A 17,562-nucleotide genomic window follows, 5' to 3' on the forward strand; every position below is an offset into this window, starting at 1 on the left:
TGTGTGGAGTGTGGTGAGTTCTCTGTGTGTGTGTGGGTTTCCTCCAGGTGCTCCGGTTTCCTAACACAGTTCAAACACACACCAAACACACTGTCCGGACCTGGACCTGTAACTGATAAACTACTGAGAGCTATTTCATTTTTAATTGAGTGTTTATTATAATTTTTATAACTTTTCTAGTCATTACGGTACAGGTTTAATGCTCCAGATATTTGTCATTTATTATTTGTCCAATTTCGATATACACTGCGGTTCACCAAAGAACCAAAGTTCCAAGAATCAGGAACAGAACCTGTTCAAGAACCAAAGTTCTTTTGGTGGAAAAGCACCATGGTTGACAGCAACAAATCAGTGTTCCGATTGGTTAAACAAACCTCGCAATCTGATTGGTCCAGCTAAAGCTTTCCTATTGGTCCATCAATTGTCCATCAAAAACAGGGTCAAATATCCACAACTGCAAAAAGAGATTCACACACAGCAGAAATGTGTGGATTTTTTCCACCTCATTCAAAAACTCCCACTGTCACATTTGGAACCTTAAAAAGGTTTGCTCTGGAACATTTTAAGCCGTTTGAGAAGGTACTGATGCACACATTCACAACATTTGATTTACAAATGCAAATCTATTTTATTCACATTTGTGAATTTAAATTATTATTATTGTTGTTGTTGTTGTTTTAAATTTGTACATTCCAATACTTGTAGATTTTAGTTTTACGTGTATGTAGTTGCTCAAAGTCCATTACATTTGTGAGTATTGTTTTAGAAACTCAAAATCTTTTTGACCCTTTCTTGACTCCATAGGTTTTAGACAGACTTGATTTTTGCTGGACCTGGCAACCCTGCTCTCGGTTTGCTGGTAGAATTGCCAACCTGCTCTCATAAGACATTTACTAACTGTCTTTAAGTGCTTGTTCGGAGGCATGTTATGCATATTTCATAGACTAGCATACGACACTGCTGCTATGACATTCACGTGAGGGTTTAGTCAGAAATGTGTAGCACTGCTATTCAAAACCTGTTCTGTAGATGCATTAAGGTTGAGCAAACTTAATACCTGGTAAGTTATGATACCATGTTAGATCGTGCTACCCAGTGTGTATTTACTGGATTAACTTCCAAAATACAAAGGTAAGACACGTGAACATCGTTAGACCTGTAATTCTTTCATTTTCAACAACGGTTCTGTCTCCAGTTAGCCGTTGGCTATTCGTCTGTATTGCTTTCTTGACAGAATACGCACACATAGTGTTGTCAACCATTCCGTTTTCTGACACCATTTTGAACCGATATGAGACGCGTTTTGTTATGTGTTTTTGAGGTCACACTTTTATGTTTGAGACAGAAACACGCAACTCTCCCTCAGCCAGAACGAGGGGCAGATTCTCCACGGCTCAACGGAGAACACGCTTTTCATTGGGTGTCACCTTTATTTATCCAATCAGCAGTCAGAGTTATCTGCCCATCATTCGAGAAGGGTATCTCTGCAGGCCGGAGGCAGCTCCAAGTGAGAGGTACAGTTCCAAGTGGGCGCAGAAGAACATTTTAAGCACGACTTAAGCACGTCGCTGGCTTCGAGATATGTAGTTGTCGTAAAGGCTCTGGAGACGACCCAGAGGCTAAAGAACCTTTTTTATTTGTTTTTGAAAACAGGGCTGATATGCAGCTGTTTCTAAAAGCTTGTGTTGATGAGCAGGGTCTCAGGGTCAATGCGATGTTTGTGGTTACGCCATGCCCCTCACCCCAGAATTTTTAAGGCATGTAAACTGGACTGTAGGCCCCTCACCTCAATTCTTAAGGCACAGATACTAGACTGCAGGGCCCCTTATACACAACAGTTCAGACAGTGTGTATAGTCTGATACTTTTGGAAACCTAGGCTGTCTGGTTCACTGTGACGTCCTGCTTTGTGTAAAATGCACTGCACAAAATAGGTATCCTAGTTATTTTCTTTCTTCTAACAAATTTCCATAACTAATGCAGCTCAGATTGCTCTGTTTGAGCAGTGTTTGGAAGTTTAAGAGAATGTCAGTGAGTTCTTTGGGATATTGTGTTAGATTATTGTGTATTTTGTAGTAAAGCTCTATGCCTGGTGACTATGTAATAACTGTTTTGTTTTCAGTGTTAATATTGTACCTTGTAAACATTGAGTACATTATATGGAGTACATTTTCAGAATTATGTGATTTACAGACTTGTTTGTGTTTGGCTTAATATGTGAAATTCTTGCAATAAATAAAAAGAATAACCATTTAACTGAGACCACACTGAGAATGATAATGTTTACTTACATATAGGCTACTTCTCACTTCCTGACAAGAGACATGACAGTAAATATGGGTTCATCAGCACAGCTCAGTGCTGGGGTGCTATATATTCTTCGCCTGGCATTAGGTTCATGTTTCTCTACTCCAAAGAATCAAGTTCTAATGTCAGTATTTCTCTAGAGGGATTAGAGAGGCAGTGTGTGCACATCTGTGTTAGTAACAAGTGGCAACTTAATGTAGAACAATATTCATTACAACTTTGTCCTCAAATATTTGTACATATGGTGTGTTTCTGAAATAAATTAAACTGAATAAATGAACTATTGTTGTAGAAAACAATTTTATTACTTTGTGTTTGTTGACAAATATCCTTAAATGATGATTAGTTAAATTAGCATACTCATTGTGTGAAATCCTGTACCCTATATGCATGTATATGAATGACTAACCAGTATTTACATTATGAATTACTTACACATGTAGTTAAACATTTTTGCTTGATTCTGCACTACTAACTCATATGATAATTACTCTTAAAGACATATTATAAGCTAACTTCACTATATGGCATGATAACTTGATATTGACACACAGTTTTAATTCTTAACGTCTAACCTTGAACGGATGTGCACTCCAGGATTGTAACACACTGACATCATAGTGTTGGGCATGGAGGCGCTGATCTGTAGCTTCTTCTTGTGGCCTTGAAGTGTATTTCTAACTCCCTAAATTTTAGTCTCTAGGGAAAAAGTGCTGGGAAGAGAGGCCCATTGTCAGCCTGGCCGGATAATGAATGTCTTCAAGGTCACAACAGGCACCTGAATATTGCACGTGAAGAGCTGAGTACTAACACGTGAAATTATGCATATTAATATACGCTAATCAGCCAGAAACGCCTCACCACCAGGATATACGTCATCATGGGTATAACTTTCGGAGTCAGAGGATGGGAGGTCAGAATTTTCACTTGGGAGGGGTATCACACTGTTCTCAATGTGTTAATTCTCTTGGATCCAATACTTTGTAAAATAAATACTTTGATTTGCTTTGAACTTCACTCGACTGGTGTCTGCGACTCTCTCGTGACGGACACGCCTTCCCCGAAGAGGGAGAGTGTATTTTTGGACCTTTTTGTTATTTTCTCATGAGTTGGTAAATTTTGAAATACTTTGAGAACGGTCCAAGGCAACATTGTTTATCTTCAATTGGTGACCCCGACGTGCGGGAGGTCCAGACCAGACACCTTGGGACTCCTTTCCACTAGCGGCCGCAACATACTAAGGTGGGTGTGCAGACCCTGTTTATTCAAATTCTGCATATTGGATTTTTTAAATTGGAGTGGTGTGGAGCCCCGAAGGTGGTCCGGAGTGGGGTATTGAGCAAATCAATTTATTTTGAATATGTTTTTATAATTTTTTATTGGTTTATACATTTGGGGTTGCTTGGTTATGCAATAGATGGATGTTGTGCCCATCATGGTATTTTAAATTTAATTTGTAATGGTATAGATGGACGTTGTACCCATCTGAGACAGAGTGGTGGCGTCCTCAGCTCGGAACCTGACGAGGTTTCGTGTTAATTGCCTGGTCTAAGGGTAGGCCGTGAGAGTTCGTCTCCTCAGAAGTATATTAATATTAGCGGATGTTGTACCCGCGAGCGGAAGTTGTCCCCGCGTATTAATTAATTAAAAAAAAAAAAAAAAACAGCGGAAGTTGTCCCCGCGTATTAATTAATTAAAAAAAAGAGCGGAAGTTGTTCCCGCCACAATTTGTTGTATATTTTAATGAAATTTGATTGTGTATTCATGTTTTATGTCTGTTTGGAATTGCCTGTTATTCTTACAGGCTGTTATGTGACTGTCGTGTATGTTTTTGCTCGCTAGAGGGCGATAGAGGAGTGTCTTGCTGTGTATGTGTATGTGTGTGTGTCAGCTGAAACATTTTTTTTTTTTTTTTGGGTGAAAATGGAGAAAGTGGGGGACTGATCAACCCCCTTTTTCTTCTGCGGTTGCTTTTGAGTGTGGGTGTGTGGAGAACTCTCCATGGGCTGTAAAGAGCCATAAATTTTACGTGAGTGTGTTTAGAGAAAAAGGGGGGAAAGGACATCTCTGTTTTTAGAGTGTCAGAGAGAGAGTGTGTTTAATGAGAACGGAAAATGTCATAAAGAGTGATTTAGAAATTAATAGGGAAAGATATTTGTAATGGTATAAATTATGAGCTTCGTTCAAGGACAGTTATTTAAAGAATATGAACCTCAATAAAATGAGGGGTTTGTTTATTTATGACAATGAACCTGAACGGAAGACGTTTTAAAGTAAAATATATAAAGTAAATTAAATGAGCTTTCTTGGAGACTATACATTAAGAAAATATAGACAATGAGCTCCAGAAAGACGTTTTTAGAGGTTGAGAATAGGAGAAAGGTGAGCAAGGTGTAAAGCTGAGGAATTAATAGGGTACATTGGGGAAACTGTAAGGTTTAAATATGGGAATTAAAGGGAAAATTGTTAATTGAACACTTGCTCTAATTTTGAATTTGGTGTCTTTGATATTGTTAATTTAGATTTGTGGTAGATAAAATATATTTGGTATTTTGTTTACTGCTTATTGTCCTAAGAATCTTATTTTTCCCGTTTAGTTAGTATTTTTTTTTTTTTTAACTATGGTAGTTTGTCTAAAAATTTATTTTCTGCCACGGTTTGAATTTTTCGTTCATCATAACATATTTTGTAACTTGCTTGCTATTTGTCTAGTTCATAATATTTTGCTTTCACTTGTTATAATATATCTTGTGATTTCACTGTGGCCTGTGGACTGTTGAGTGTGGCTGGAACTTTGTTTTCGTTTTTAAAATATAGTCGTTGGTTTAATTCTGTGTTGTGTGATACTAGTCCTGCTTTTCTTGCTTTTTCTATTTACTATAAATTGTATTTCGTATATTGGCGTGGTATTTGCTTCTGCCTAATAAGCTTTTTCGGTCCGTGGGTCGGTTTCATAATTAATGTAAATTAGGCTTGACTTGCTTTTATATTCAATACTGTGTTTGAAGACAAACTTATGTTTTCTATCCACCTGTGAAATTCTTCACAGGGTTGAGGAGGTTCTGCTTTTATTGGCTGAGTTTGTAAACTTGACTGTAAAACTTTGGACTTTTTCTTTTATATAAACTAAGGCGGACTGTGCTGAGAGCAGCGGCGGCTGCGTGGGCGATTTGCGTGGGTGTTGGGAAACTGTTTTGGTTCACTCTGAATTGTGATGAAACCTAGCGGTGATAATTGATTTGCAATTAAAGGGTGAACTAGAACGAAGACCATTTCAGGTAAGGTCAAATTTTTTAATCAGCTTCTTACAGACATTATGGCTACTACTAGAGACTTACATAACGAATTAAACGCCATTTACGGCGTGGGGAACTGGGAATGGAAACCGTTTGTACAACAAATTGAAATTATTACTGAGGGATTAAAACTGGGAGAAATACATTTGAAAAAACGGGATATTGTACACAAAAGTGTGCTACAGAGATTTGAAATGTGGGCTAAATTACACACAGGGGAGAAAACTTCTTTGATCACCTGTATTAATCAGTTAAAAAGAGAGTTGGAGGAAATGTTATGTCAGGCTGAAGCAGAGGTTAGTAAGGCTAGCCTTTTCCAAAGACCTAAGGCAAACACAAGTTTAAAAATAGCCAAAACGGACATTGCGGAGCTTCTAAATTTTAAAATGGCGTTCCTCAGTCTCCTTCCGCAGCTTGTGGTTTTGAAAACACCAGGTCCGCCACCTTCGAGCGCTGTATCACTCACTGCCGTGAAGCCGGAAGTGGACATTGCCTATACGAAACACAAGGGGGAGGAGCCTATTGCTCCTACAGCTCCGCCTCCCCCATATAACATAGGTCACGTCACATCAGTTGATAATATCCTCCCTGTTTTAAGTGTTGATTCCGGCAAAGTGAGCGTACAGACAGACACAAGAGGCCGGGATTTTGCTTGTGAGCAGCCAGTTCAAAGTGACAAACAAACAAACGCACACACAGACGACCCATTCCAATTGCGAAAGCCACATGAGTCAATTTTAAATACACAAACGGATATTAACACCGACTGTTATGACATTATAGATGACAAGGGAAAGCATGTAGAACAGGATAATCCGCGCCTTGTCGATAAACAAACATTAACAACACCATTTAAGAACCCGATGCCACGTAAAAATAAACAAAAAATTAGGATTAAAGCTGATTTAGAGGGCCATGTCACAACGGATGACTCTGACCAAGATGAGGGACTTATAGCAGATGATGAGGACAGTGCGAATGAACGTCGTGGTGGTAGACGGATTTCTGATTTGAACAAAACATTGCGTGCCATGGAAAAACTAATATTAGAAGAACAGAGACAATTGGACTTAAAAAAACAGACTTTAGAAGGCGACATGCACACCTCAGACAAAACGGACATTTTGAGACGAAGCACCAGACCCCGACACCCGCCTGACAGATATATGTCTGACACTAACGTTGATACTATGCTTCCATTAGTGGCCACTAGTACTGGAACATATAAATATGTACCATTATCACTAACTGATGCACAGACTTTGGTCGATCAGCTTCCGCCTTTATGTAGTGGAGCGGCTGCTTGGATTAGAAAGCTGGACAGTCTGACAGGTGGCATGACTCTAGCACTTAGGGATTTTAGAAACATTATTAAAAGATCGACTACTTCCATGGAAGCAGCAGAAATAGAGAGACAGGCGCAGACATCTACTCAACCTAATTATGATCTTTTCCACATTCACTCACAGCGCCTTACTGACGTTATGAGAGAGATGTGGCCAACCAGAGCAGCGTCCACAATCCCATTATATGCCTGGGATGAAAAGCTTAGCCCAGGGGAATATATGGGTAAAGCAGTTGAGGATTGGACTAACACTACAGGGGTTCACCCTGCTAGGGGGCAGCAGGTGGTTTGGTTTAGGACTGCAGTTGTGAAAGGCTTGCCAGCCCTCATAAAGGATAAAATTGAGGACGATCCTAATATGGGCCCTGATGCACCACATGACTTGTGGGTTAGACACGTTTTGTTCCATATGAACAAATATAAGGAAAAATTAGATAACAAAGACAAGGAGACACTTAAGTTACAAAGAGACCTATTGAGTGTTCAACTAACAGAAGCCAGGAAATCTATAAATGATAATAAAAAGCAAACAAAGTCTGATACCATGATGCCTATGACTGCACCACCACCTAATATGCAGTCACCACGAACATTTATGAACACAGACACATATATGCCTACTCAATCAGGGCCACCACAAAACCCACCATATAATTATGGACCAAGTCCATATTTCTCATATCAGCCCTACTCATGGGGCAGGGGGCGTGGTAGTGGTAGGTGGAGGGGCAGGGCCCGCCGTCGGACAGCGGCATGTCTAAGATGTGGAGCTTTGGACCACTGGGCAGCACAATGTAGGGCACCACTCTCTACTGACACCAGCTATCCACACCAGGCACCACACCCACAGGCGGCACCAAAACCGGAGCCATCACATCTTCCTGCTGGCCAATACAGCATGGAACCGTGGGGTGGACATTGACGGGGCCCAGAGGAGCACCAGGACAGCAGGGCCAGGGCAGAACCCATGCTGTCATTAACTGTGGGGGCCTCCGAAATCATTTTTCTGGTAGACACGGGAGCCACATGGTCAGCCATCAATACAGTATTACCTGCACATCTGATGAGCGAACACACTGTGCAAGTAAGGGGCTTCTCGGGGACATCTACATCACTGCCAAAAACAAGACATTTGCCAGTCAGTACTGGTACACAGACTGTGTCACATTCATTTTTAATTGCACCACAAGCACCCTTGAACATTTGTGGTAGAGACTTGTTGATGAAAATGGGAGTTACTATTTTATGCCAACCAGATGGGATCACACTTACGTGGTTGGACGGACACAAAACTGTGGCAGTGGTGGGGTACACTGATGGTATGTATCTGATGAGACCTCAGCAGGATGAGTCAGTAGACATTTATTGGGGTTTAGTGACGGGACAGACGGACCCGTCACCACCACTAATTGCTTTGTTCCACCAGTGGTCGCCTTGGATTACAGCCATGGCACCCTACGTTCCTCTGCCCGACCCATTCCATGTCACCCTGTTTTATGATGTAGGGGGAGATTTAACTTATTATGAATCTTTTCAAACAGAATTAGAGGACACAGTGTGGTCGGTTGATACCACAGGGATTTATGTGGGTCGTGAAGGGGTGGCATCTCCTGTTTCACTAACACCACAACAACACAATTGGTACAAACTGTCTGACACGGCGGCACCACACATTTCATTAGCTCTCCATCCGAAGCATGAGGCCAAGCAGTTGGGCCCTATGGTAAAAAGAGCAAATGAGGCCACGGATTGGGTCCGGACCCAGCTGCCCGGTGTCATGTTTTCACAGTCAACACAGACATACCACATCACTGATAACTCACCCATCCAAGTCACATTGCACCATCAATTGCTGCCTAGACATCATGGTTGTGAGGACTGTGATCATCCACAGACGGAGGCATTATTAGCATCACTACCTGACACATTGTGGTCCACAGGACCAGATGATGTAGGATACACTAATCAGACACCTGTCTCTTTTTGTATGAACATTACACAACCAATTTGGATTCCCCAATACAAACACAAGCCAGATGCTGTTGAATCCTTGGATAAAACGGTCCAGGCTTTGGTGGAGGCCGGAGTCCTGGAACCGTGCCAATCAGAATGGAACACACCGATTCTGCCGGTTCCGAAAAAGGAACCAGGCCAATATCGGATGGCCCATGATCTAAGAGCCATGAATGCAGCCTTGGCTACTGCCACTGTTCCGGTTCCTAATCCATACACCGCCCTGTCGGAACTGGGTCCAGACATGAAATGGTTCACTTGCATTGATTTGGCTAACGCATTTTTCTGTATTCCACTGGCAGAACACTGCAGAGATATATGTGCATTCACACACAAAGGCATACAATATAGATACACTAGATTACCTCAGGGTTTTGCTCTGTCTCCAGGATTGTTCAATCAGGCCTTGAGGCGGAGTCTGGACTCATGCCAACTGCCAGAAGGCTCCATATTGACACAATATGTTGATGATCTTGCTTTGGCGGCTAAAACACCGGAAATCTGCCTTGAAGCAACCAAGGTGGTTCTTCAATGCTTAGCAGACGCTGGGTACAAAGTGTCCAAACAGAAATTACAGTGCTGCAGATCTAGGGTTACTTTCCTGGGGAGGGTAATAACACAGGGTTCTACGGGCATGTCCGCTACACACCGGTCCGCTATACTGTCGCACACAAGACCAGAAACTGTGAAAGACATGTTAGCATTTTTCGGACTGACTGGCTACAGCAGACAATACATTCCTGACTTTGTCGGACGTACACAACCTCTTAGAGACATGGTGAAATCTCTAGGGATGAGAAATTTGTCTGGTAAGCTCACTTGGACGGTGGAGTCAGAACAGGCGTTTATAGATGTTAAACAAGCCTTATCCGTTGCAGTTGACTTAGCCAGACCTGACTATTCATTACCTTTTTACATGGATGTTTCTGAAACAGACACTGTGATTAATGGTGTACTGTTTCAGAAAAAGGGGGAAGGTAGAGCAGTACTAATGTACTTAAGTGTCCCATTGGACCTTATAGAGAGGAGACAACCACAGTGCACAAGACATGTAGCAGGACTGACCAAATTAGTCCAGAAAACAGCACATCTGGTAGCAGGATACCCATTGCGCATTCTAACCACACACGGAGTCGTAGCGTACATAAACTCACAGATGTTCACACTCACTCCATTGCGACAGAGACGCATTCACAAAGCATTGACTGCACCCAACATCACTTACACACATGAAGGAGTTAATATGGCAGATGGGATGTTGGAAGGTCCACCACATGAGTGTGAGGAACAGGTGGAAAGGCAAGGAAAAGTAAGACCAGACTTACAAGCCACACCCATTCCAGGGTCATGGAATTTATGGACAGATGGGTGTGGGTACAGGACAGATACAGGTGAAGTCAGAGCAGGATACGCAGTAGTTCAGGAAGCAAAGGGGGAAATACATGAGTTTCAGACAGTCATAGCAGAGGAAGTGAAACAAAATCCATCAGCACAGAAGGCAGAACTGCTAGCAGTAATTTCAGCATTAGAAGTGGCAGAAGGAAGGGACGTTACTATTTATAGTGACTCAGCGTACGTAGTCACAGCTGCGCACGTAGACATTCCACACTGGAGGCAGGCTGGATATGTCACAAGCACAGGGAAACCAGTCAAACACAAGACAGAACTGATGCGATTAGAAGTAGCTATTCACAAACCAAACAAGGTAGCAATTGTGAAGTGTAAAGGACATCAATAGGGAGACACAATAATAAACAGGGGGAATGAAGCTGCAGATGGGGCAGCAAAAAGAGTAGCAGGATACACGGAACCCAACAACATGCTTGTGTTGGACTCCAGTGTACCCTGGGAACCGATTCCCACAGGACAAGAGCTTAGACACATGCAGGATCAGGCAAGTCCAGAAGAAAAGTCAGTATGGCTAGCAAAGGGGGCTAGCCCAAACAGTCAGGTGTGGACGTCACAAGAAGGACAAGTAGTTTTACCAATGTCACTAGCAGAAGCGGTCCTAGAAGAAGCACACTCAGTGGCACACGTAGGAAGAAAACAGACACTGGAGAATCTAAAACAATGGTGGCACCCATACATGTCAGCATTAGTGGTTGATTACATCACTAAATGTCAGATTTGTAACACACAGAACGTAGCAAAAGCATTTAAACTAGCTCCAGGAAGGTTTCCATTGCCAGATTCTCATGGACATGAGATTCAAATGGATTACACAGATATGATTGACCCCATTAGGAGATATAGATATCTCCTGGTCGTTGTAGAAAGATTCTCGGGGTGGGTAGAGGCAGTCCCTACTTTGAGGGAAGATGCAAAATCAGTCTGTAAGTTTCTGATTAATTGTTGGATTCCGAACCACGGGTTTCCTAGGAAACTTTTCTCAGATAACGGGAGTCATTTCACGAGCAAAACACTGCAGTGGGTGGAGCAGTCGTTGGGGCTGCGCCATAGCTATGGTTGTGTGTATCATCCTGCCTCACAAGGTCAGGTGGAGAGGATGAATCAAAATTTGAAATCAAAATTAGCTAAGATTGCACTGACCACGGGCATGAATTGGCTTGATGCCCTACCAATTGCCCTGATCAGTATTCGAAGCTCGATTAATAGAAGCACAGGCTTCTCCCCATTTGAACTGGTCAGAGGCGTAGCATTCCCAGGCCCAAAAACAAGACTGAGTCCAGACGTGGGCTCTCCTGGGACAAACACAGATGAGTATCGTCAACTGTTTTTGAAACTAAAATCAGTGTGTGAGGAACTATCTGTGCAGGTACGGAGATACAGAGGAGGAGACGAGGAGCATGAGATACCTCCCGAGGTGGCCGTGGCCCCATGGGTGTATCTGAGAGCCATTAAGCGAAAGTGGTCAGAGCCTCGCTGGACAGGCCCATTCCGGGTGACAGAGAGAACCAGCCACGCGGTACGACTCCAGGGTAAAGGTAGTTCATGGTACCACCTGTCTCAGTGCAAGCCAGCACTGCCACCAGAGGAGCACCAGACGCAGAAGCAAGCATCTAATTAGTCACAAGTGCCAGCTGGACACTCTGCGAACGACAGGCGTCACCGGAGAGCGGTCTGAAGCTCTTGAAGATTTAGAACAATAAAACATTTTTTCTTACAGGTTGCCTTGGACTGCGTAAAATTGTAAAAAAAAAAAACCACACATTGTAATTTTTAACACATACACATATAGGGCTCATTGTAATCTCTTAGTCCAGAGAGTGAGTGGTAGGACAGAGGTGTCCACTCCCAACAGGAGCGGTGTAATTGCCCGCTACCACCACAATCTGCCATCACGCTCTACCTAAGTCACTCGCCAACCCGGGGGTGACCTAGGCAGACCAATCTAACATTAATTGCTTACCATTTATCTAAATGTATTGACCTGTGTTGTGAAAAATAATTTTATTACTTTGTGTTAGTGGACTATTATTCTTTACAGGTTGCTTGGACTCTTAATTTTTTTTTTTCCTTTCCCTTTCTCCTTCTTTCCTTGCAGGTTGAACTTTCTAAAAGAATTTGTAAAAAAAAAAAAAAAAAAACGCACCCTGTAACTTTGACACTTACACATATAAGGGTTTAGATAATATTTTACTAAGTAGAAGGAAACTTAGTGGGGAAACACATTGATTGTTTAATGATGGCTTGGTATGGTAAAAGGGGGTGGGACAGGTCAAAATACAGATACCATTACCAACCAGTACTTCCTCCTGATATTCCGATATGGCTCCAGGTAACCATAACCATTATCCTATTGGGTATAATGACAGTTGTCAATACTTCAGCGATCGTACGCCCGGCAAACGCGACAATTAAAGACCCGACATCACAGCTAAACAGAAACAAACGATCAACCATCTCTCAGCCTAAATCAAAATGCATCAGACGCTGGGGAGGTATCGAATTAGACTATTATTGGGGTGAGACAACCGCATGGACAGTGAACTTATGTGAAGTGGTTAAATGTGGTACAAATCAGCTGGGGTATAAGGGGAAGCCGGTGTATTTGTGTTGGTCTCGGGACGACAATATTAAATGTAATCAGAATACCGACCAAGCAGCTTATAAGGCTAGACCCTGTAACAGGTGGGAAGATGTGATGAGGTCAACACATGTTAATTGGAATCCGACTACACGTTGGGCGACTCGTGAACGGGAGAAATGGGAAAAACTTAACATACAGAGGGATAATGGTCCAATTTCCAATTTGATAACTATTGCATTGGAGTGGCAAGCCGACCCTAATGGGGAAAAGTCTTCAGCATTTTTCATAGGGGTCGGGATAGATGTAAGTGGTAATGACCCTGTGGGATGGATTAAGGTCGGAATTAAAAATAGACCAACAGCCGACACCGTTGAGGACACAAAAAACATGACAGACAGCAGTGGGGGGAATCAGTCTATATTGGGAACAGATTATTCTACATGGACAACCGAACAAATAGTAAAATTAAGCACAGGGTTTGAAGGGAGTAACTTATGGATCAAATGGATAAATGCGCAAGCCAGAGAAGCTAACATGGACGGGTGCATAGCATGTGCGGCAGCCAGACCAACATTGTTTTTAGGTCCAGCCCCATTATTTCCGAGGGAAGACCCAATAGGGTTTAAGTGCATGATTAACTTAACACGTATGGCCAATCCCGCTAATTGTACTGCCTTGATGAACATTTTTCCAGTCATAGCAAACAACACCGGTTCAGGGCCATTCAAGATTCCTGAATCAGGTAACTTCACTTGCTTTAACCATACAGCAGGCGACGAGACATGGAGTGCAAAACACTTAGGTAACATAAATCATAAATGGTGCCACACTATATTTAATCATGACTCCGGTAACTCTATAGGGCCATGGGCGAGAGCAGGACTGTATTATTATTGCGGAGGGTTAACTTTATTGCTCAGACTACCCACGGATAGTCACGGCCTCTGTGCTATGGTCAGACTAATTTCCCCACTCACTATGTATGGCGCGCACAAACCCACTCTTAATCACAATAGGCTTAGACGATCAGGTGACTATGACTTCGACTTAACTAAGAACACGCCCACTTATATAGACGCAATAGGAATTCCTCGCGGAGTGCCAGACGAACATAAATTGGTAGATCAGATAGCGGCAGGATGGGAAAGTATTTTCATTTGGATCACACCAAACAAGAACGTTGATAGAATTAATTACGTAAATTACCAAGTAATGAGACTGGCTAACATCACTGGAGCAGCAGTAACTGGTTTATCAGAGCAACTAGCTGCAACTTCACTAATGACCATACAAAATCGTATAGCTTTAGATATGGTACTCGCTAATCAGGGTGGCGTTTGTCATATGTTCGGAGATGTATGCTGTACTGTCATTCCAAATAATACGGCCCCAGATGGAAAGGTGACTAAAGCCTTAATGGCCCTAAAATCCCTGTCTAAAGAGATGGCAGAAAACACGGGAGTAGACAATCCAATCACTAAGTGGCTAGAGAAAACTTTCGGGCAGTGGAAAGGCGTGTTCATATCTATGGCTTCAGCCGTAGCGGTATTCGCCGCTATTCTAGTCACGTGCGGATGCTGCTGTGTGCCCTGTATTAGGTCCCTGATAGAAAGAACAATAACACGCATGATGGAGGGCAAAGATCCTCCACCACCATATATGTTACCTATACTGGAGTGTGAGGAAGAGCAGGAGGAACTACTGTTGTAAAACAATTAGTCTGGGAGATAACAAACAGGGAAATAATGTCATTTCCTCCTGTTGACATGGAAAAAAAATAAAAAATAAAATTTTGGCCGCCAGGGGGCTGTGGGGTCGTGAGAGAATTTTTCCTGTCAAAAATTGGTTGGTTGGCTGCCCGACAGGTTTTCGCTCTCACAGGTTAAACACATGTCAAAAACATGTTGGAGGATTTAGAGTGTGATGACGTGTCTTGGGGACACGTCATAAGGGGGAATTGTTGTAGAAAACAATTTTATTACTTTGTGTTTGTTGACAAATATCCTTAAATGATGATTAGTTAAATTAGCATTTATAACTACATACTCATTGTGTGAAATCCTGTACCCTATATGCATGTATATGAATGACTAACCAGTATTTACATTATTAATTACTTACACATGTAGTTAAACATTTTTGCTTGATTCTGCACTACTAACTCATATGATAATTACTCTTAAAGACATATTATAAGCTAACTTCACTATATGGCATGATAACTTGATATTGACACACAGTTTTAATTCTTAACGTCTAACCTTGAACGGATGTGCACTCCAGGATTGTAACACACTGACATCATAGTGTTGGGCATGGAGGCGCTGATCTGTAGCTTCTTCTTGTGGCCTTGAAGTGTATTTCTAACTCCCTAAATTTTAGTCTCTAGGGAAAAAGTGCTGGGAAGAGAGGCCCATTGTCAGCCTGGCCGGATAATGAATGTCTTCAAGGTCACAACAGGCACCTGAATATTGCACGTGAAGAGCTGAGTACTAACACGTGAAATTATGCATATTAATATACGCTAATCAGCCAGAAACGCCTTACTACCAGGCTATACGTCATCATGGGTATAACTTTCGGAGTCAGAGGATGGGAGGTCAGAATTTTCACTTGGGAGGGGTATCACACTGTTCTCAATGTGTTAATTCTCTTGGATCCAATACTTTGTAAAATAAATACTTTGATTTGCTTTGAACTTCACTCGACTGGTGTCTGCGACTCTCTCGTGACGGACACGCCTTCCCCGAAGAGGGAGAGTGTATTTTTGGACCTTTTTGTTATTTTCTCATGAGTTGGTAAATTTTGAAATACTTTGAGAACGGTCCAAGGCAACATTGTTTATCTTCACTATATTAAAATAAATTGATAGCCCTTCGGCCGGCACGGTATTGCGGCAGGTAGTGATGCATTCACACAGCTCCAGGTTGTGGGTCTGAGCCACACTCCATGTGATGGTCTGTGAGGAGTTGACTTAGATAAGCAGTTTCAGACAATGAATGAATGAATGATAGTCCTTCTACAAATTCACATGCACAATCCAGTTAATAATAAAGGGAGTCTTTCTGACAGTCTAAGCTAGTGTTATCCAACTCTGATCCTATTCTACCTGTTCAAACAAACTTGATTCAACTAATTTTGTGAGTAGGATGTTCCAGGGCCTGGTTCTGATGTCAAATCAAAGTGTATGTGATCATCTGAACGTAAAGAGTATTACATAATACTCTACAACAAGGACATACTTCTATAAAGAATCATTTAAAACAATGCAAAGGAACTAAATGAAGTACAGTGAACTTCTCTGAATGTCTGTTTATATTCTTAATTGAGCCAAATTTCCTGAAAGATTGCACCACTATCTTGGAATTCATTAAACAATAACTAAATTACAGTGAACTTCCATCTTATTACGTTCACCTCACTTGTAGCTACAGGCACTGACTCTATTGTCATATACACCCACTATGACTGACTTCTCGTGGTAGGTTTGCTGAATGATTATTTGCAAATTATTAGCATCATTTCTCCCATGTCCAATAATGGAAAGGAGCTGATTTAAATATTTATTTGAATAGTGGGCCATAAGTGTTACTTAAGGATTTACACATTTAAACTGATTATAATCCAATACTGTGCTGAGTACAAAACAAATAATACAGTCCTATAATTCTGTAATCAAATTAAAATAATGATTGTAGACACGAGAGACCTAATGGATTTCATAAGTTTGCAGTTCACCCCGAAATCAGATTACCAAAAACATATCATTAAAATATCAGAAGTGCTATGTATTTCGTTTTCACTGAAATGTAATATTTTAAACTACAACTAGTGAAGGGTACCTAGTTCTGTTGGAGATAAACTATGCCCTTTTTTCACATCACAAAGGCTGCATTTCCTACATTCGCCTTCCCACAAAACAACTAGATCCCCCACTTGTGGGCCTCTGGCCTGCAGATATATGTACTTGCATCATTCAGTGCTGCAGCCAATGGAGTCACAGTCCCTCCTACAGGGGGCGCTGAGAGCAGCAGGTCAGAGCTGAAACACTGGGAACTACAGCTCTGCTTTAGATAGAACTAATGTTATCTTGGCTACCTGTGGCTTTCCTTAATCTATACCTCGTCAAAGAAATTTATGGGAGAATTGACAGTTAACATAATATAACATAAGTGCAGTTAACATAAAGTCAGCACTTGAAGTGGGTTTGCATTCGTGCAGTGTGGACCTCACTAAAATTTAAATTACGGTCGTGAGCGAGGCTTATAGTAAAAAAAAACAAAAAAAAAAAAACATGGAACTTCCTGTACATTTCCTTGTCCTTGCATTCTTGAGTTTTAACTATCATTGTGTGGCTCTGTGGCGCAGCAGGTAGTGTCGCAGTCACACAGCTCCAGGGACCTGGAAGTTGTGAGTTCGAGTCCGGGTGACTGTCTGTGAGGAGTTTGGTGTGTTCCCCTGCTGGTTTTCTCAGAGAGCTCCAGTTTCGTCCCATGGCCCAAAAACAAGTGTTAATGGGTGGATTGACGACTAAAAAGTGTCCACAGGTGTGAGTGACTGTGTGTGAAGAACTGACACCCCCTCCAGTGTGTGTTCCCTCCTTGCACAGGG

The sequence above is a fragment of the Hoplias malabaricus genome, chromosome 4, assembly GCF_029633855.1.
Source record: "Hoplias malabaricus isolate fHopMal1 chromosome 4, fHopMal1.hap1, whole genome shotgun sequence".
Taxonomy (NCBI): domain Eukaryota; kingdom Metazoa; phylum Chordata; class Actinopteri; order Characiformes; family Erythrinidae; genus Hoplias; species Hoplias malabaricus.